General features: G+C 37.4%; 1 pseudogene; it reads left to right on the plus strand.

The window, feature by feature from the left end:
• Positions 1–238: 238 nt before the first annotated feature.
• On the plus strand, positions 239–4155 carry LOC127692006 (elongation factor 1-alpha 1-like; annotated as a pseudogene).
• The last annotated feature ends 1149 nt before the right edge of the window (positions 4156–5304 follow it).

The following is a 5304-nucleotide window of genomic DNA, read 5'->3' on the forward strand; positions in this document are numbered from 1 at the left end:
TAAATTATCCCAGCATGCAGCACTGTCTGACAACAGGGTTTAAATACCCGTACTCTCATTTCCACCACAGAACATCTTTTCCTGTTTCCCTCCTCTGCAGAGCACTATCAACAGCTGGCTATGCATGTGCAAAAGTTAATCGTATTTAATAAATCTATTTATTTATTATGTGAGTGACTCCATTATTAATAAGTAGATTCATATATGCCTCATAGATACTAATTGACTAATTAAAATAATGGATATAAAGCAAACACATGTAAATTGATTTCTTTCTAGAATGGAATAATATATAAATAATTGTTCCTAAGTAAGTGATATGGCTAAAACAATAATTCTTAAAGGGATGGTTTAGAAAACAGTGTCTCTTTTTAGACATAACCTAAGCAACATGGCATTTTAATAATAGAAAACAGGGAAACTGAAGGGAGCACATCATGGGGTAAAAGCTTAATAAATACCTTGAATAATGGTAATGTATTTCATCCTATAGGATATCAAACTATCCATGTTTATTCATATACTTGTCACTTTCACTTATACATGTATATAATATTACTCTAACTACAAGAAAATGGTTTAGTTTGCCATCTCTATGTGTACTGCACTGACGGAATCACACAACAATACAGAATTCCACCTGGTTCTCCTTATGTTTTTAATTATTTGAGGATTTTACATATGCATACATTAACATATAATATGTTTAAGTGTCATGTTGACAGTGAATGAACTTATGATGTTTAATTTCCATTATTGAACTGATAGAATTAACAAATGCCTAGTTCTTTAATGAGGCCCATATGTTAATGTGTTTGTGAATGTGTTTTCATAGAGATATAAATGAAGAGGGAAGGCTGAAACTGAGTGTTTAAAGCATCATCCATTGTGTGAGATACAAGGTTGAATAAATCAGAAAAAAAACCAGAATAATCCAACAAGATAACTGGAGTTCCCCTTTTCTGCTTCTTGGTCGCGCGCTGGGCCAAGCTCTTCCTTCCAGCATGCCTTCTTCACAGTGCTGATCCTCAGTCCTCTAAAGTATTAGAACAAATTTACTTTCCTTTCGCTGTTTTTTCTTTTTTCTTTTCTTTTATATTTTCTTTATGGTGTGTATTTGTAGAGTTAAGCATTGGGTGGTGGCAATGAATCAAATGTTATATGACTTAAGGGAGCTAATTAAAATAGATGAAATAAAACATATTGCTTATGGAGGAGTCGACAGGACATAGAATGGTAATGGATGGTAATATACTGCTGGTGACTGTTTCCATTGCTTTGTTTTGGGGGGGGGGGTTGTACACACCTTTGTTTTTTTAAAAAAATTTATTTATTTATTATATTACGTACACTGTAGCTGTTTTCAGACACATCAGAAGAGGGCATCAGATCTCATTATCAATGGTTGAGAGCCACCATGTGGTTTCTGGGATTTGAACTCAGGACCTTCAGAAGAGCAGTGGGTAAGAGCACTGACTGTTTCCATTCTTAAGCCTGAAGACAAAGAACAGAGCAAGTAGAAGGGAGAGGGTATGAGAGCTGAGGCTCTGACTCATGAAGAGAGATGCCAACAGAAGATGAGAACACAGAATTCTGCTAGAAAATGACACTGCCGTTCATGAGCTCAGTTTCACAAATGATATAACTATCTAAAATATATATGTATAAATATATATGTATATATAAAATATAAAAAATCATATACATATTTATGATTTTAATGGCAAGTACCAGTCTTCTCTGTTGGACTCCGACTTATTTATTTGAGATGGGGTCTGTCCTTGAGCCTAGAGCTCATTGACTCTGCGTGGCTGGCTGGCTAGCGAGCTCCAGGTATCCATCCACTTCGATTCCACCCAGTTTTCTTGCGCTCGAGTTCTGGATGCACACTGCCCAATGCATGCAGCCTTCCTAATTTAGTACTGCATGTTTGTATGGCGGTCATTTTTATAACCAAGTCTTTCCCCTAGGTCTTCAAATTCGGCACATTGGAAATGTCACTCATTTCCAGTTTCCCAGTTAGGTTTCAGTTGCTGTGATAAAATACTGACCAAAACCAACTTAGTGAGGAAAGATTTATTTGGACTCTGCTTCCCAATCACTGTTCATCATTGAGAATTCCCTGCAGGGTCTGAAGCAGAAAACATGCAGAAAAGTTGCTTCTTGCATGCTCTCTGTGGCTTACTCAGCTTTTTTACTTACTTATATAACTCAAAATTGCCTGCCCATAGATGATACTACTCACAGTGAGCTAAAACGATCCACATCAATCATTAGTTAATAATATGCCACACATATGTGCCCACAGGCCAATAATATGGAGGCAATTCAACTGAAGTGAATTGAATTGAATCCTTCTAACATAACTCATAAGTTTCTGTTAAGTTGAAAAAAACTTTCTAGTACAATAGACTGCTTTGTTAACTAGACACACAAGTATAACACTATTTTTATTTTCTTATTTAGATTCAAGACCAAATGTTAATATCACAATATAAAACATATTTTATATAAATATAACTTCAAAATTTTCAGACCTTAAAAATTCAAATGACTTAAAAATTTCCAATTTCTCTTTCAAAATATAGTCTCATAACTGTAGGGTCCTGTAAAATCATTAAAAAGTTACATAAAAAATACTGTCTGACTCCCAGATCAAAGAATCTGAGCACTGTTCCAATAAAATTAACCCAAAGTCAATATCAAAATAGTAGAAATCAATTCCTGTAGCTCAGTGTTTGACATCTGAGTCTTGTAATGTTTTATGATCCATAGGGCACTTTTCCACAATGAGTTTGCCATCACAGTGCAAGTATTGTTAAAAAGATTGCTAATTCTAAGCCATGGATGCAAAAGGAAGACTCATCATCACCATCATCATCATCATTATCATCATCATTGGACACATAGATTTAGGCAAATTCATGACAACCAGTAGAATTGTCATAGAAGCTTTGAAAATGAAGCTGCTAAGATGGGAAAAAGATTCTTCAGTATGCCTGGGTCTTTGACAAACAGAAAACTGAACATGAGCCACGTATCAGTGTTGATATCTCCATTCAGAAATGTAAGACCAGCAAATACTATTTGACTATTATCAATGCCCTAGGACACAGAGACTTTATGAAAACATGATTTCAGGCATTTCTCAGGTTTATTGCTGTACTGATGGTTGTTGCTGGTGTTAGTGAATTTGAAGCTGGTATCTCCAAGAAGAGGCAGACTTAGGGCATGTCCTTTTGGCTCATACCCTGGCGTGAAACAGCTAATTTCTGTAAATAAAATGGATTCCACTGAACCACTGCACATCCAGAAAATGTATGAGGAAATCAACACCTATGAAAATTGGCTATAACCCTGACACAGTTACATTTCTGTCAATTTCTGGTATGGAATGGTGACAACATGCAGGAGCCAAGTGCTGACATGCATTGGTTCAAGAGATGGGAATTCACCTGTAAAGATGGCAGGAGCAGTGAGGTCACACTGCTGGAGGCTTTTAATTGTATCCTGCCACTAACTCATCCAACTGACAAGCCTCTGTGACTGCCCCTCACGGATATCTATAAAATTGATGAGATTAGCACTATTCCTGTAGACCAAATGGAGGCTGGTGTTCTCATTGCAAACCTGGAATGATGGTAGCCTTTGCTCTAGTCTGCTCCTAGCACAAACAAAGTCTGTTAAAATGCACCATGAGTCATGCACCATGATTAAAACTCTTCCTGGTAACCACATAGGCATTGATGTAAAGAACCTTAGATGTGGCAACAATTGCTGGTGACAGCTAAAATAACCTATGGCAGCAGCTAGCTTCATTTTTCAAGTGGCTAACCTGAATCATCCAGGCCAAATTAGCATTGGCTATGCTCCTGTACTGGATTTTCAAACGGCTCACATAGCATTTGAGATTGCTGAGGTTAAAGGAAAGACTGATCATTGTTCTGGTAAGAAACTTGAAGATGGCCCTAAATTCTTGAAGTCTTATGATGTAGCGCCATTGTTGATGTGGTCCCTGCCAAGCCCATGTTGGTTGTTTTGTTGTTTGTGACATGAAGCCAACAGTTGCTTTGGGTGGACAAGAAGGATGCTGGAGCAGGCAAAGTCACCAAGTCTGCCTGGAAATCTCAGAAGGCTAATGAATATTATTACTAACACCTGCCACCCTACTTATAATCAGTGGTGGAAGAATGGTTTAAGAATTGTTTGTCTCAGTTGGCCATTTATGTTTAATTCTATAAGACTTGCTAACAATAGTAATTCATCAGAAAACCTTCAAAAGGAAAGGAGAATGTTCTGTGGACCTTTTTGTGTGTGTGTGTGAGTGTGTGTGTGTGTGTGTGTGTGTGCATGTATGTGTATGTATGAGAGAGAGAGAGAGAGAGAGAGAGAGTTTCAGTTTTAAGTTATTCATTTTCAAAATCAGTACTTTCTACTGGAAACAAATTGACCAAAATTATGTCTCAGAATTTTGAGACCCATAAAAACAAAATTTAATGAGGAAAAAATGAATCAGAGCCACTCCAATTTCAAGTATTTGCCATCTACAATATACACCATAGCCAAGGTTTGTTCCACTCCATAACTGCTGTTGTCCTTCCTGGTCATCCCAATGGTCCTAGAACTCAAACTGAGGTTGCATCTTCACAGGGTGCCAAGCCTTTGCCTCTTCTCATGAACTCTTCTATTGCTAAGCCTTAGCCTTTTCTTGTGAACCCCCCCATCATGGGTTTCCCACTGCTTCTGAGGCCATGTGTTCACCATGGCCTCAGTGGTGCATGACATCCATAAGCCATTGTTCTAAGTCTCAGCTGCTCTTCATGACCACTTCACACCTTCAAAACAAGTAACTGTGGGAGCCTCTAATTCTTTGCAAAGTTCAGCTACTGGTTTGAAATGCAGACTTGGCTTCCTCTGAACCTTGCTTACATCTGTTGATCCTAAGAAAATTCTTCCCAGATTATTTAACTTTAATGATGCTCCCTCTTATTAATTGAAGCTGATTTTCAGCTTCAGATAACTATAACACCAATTTTTGCATCAAATAAAAACATTTCATGTCAACGTCTCTTCTCTTGTTACTCATAGCTGTTTTCATCAGTACCCACTGACCACACACCACAGATTCTTAGTGTAGAGCATCACTTGAATTTTCCTGACAGAGTCTTTGATGAATTCTCAAACATCCCTCTGAATTTCATAAGCCAGGCTTCCAACATCTGCACTGCCCTCAGTATTATCTTCCAAACTCACAGAATTTCATGCTTTTGATATTTATAAATGACAAGAATGACCTTAATAATG

Source organism: Apodemus sylvaticus, chromosome 9 (assembly GCF_947179515.1).
Source record: "Apodemus sylvaticus chromosome 9, mApoSyl1.1, whole genome shotgun sequence".
NCBI classification, from domain to species: Eukaryota; Metazoa; Chordata; class Mammalia; order Rodentia; family Muridae; genus Apodemus; species Apodemus sylvaticus.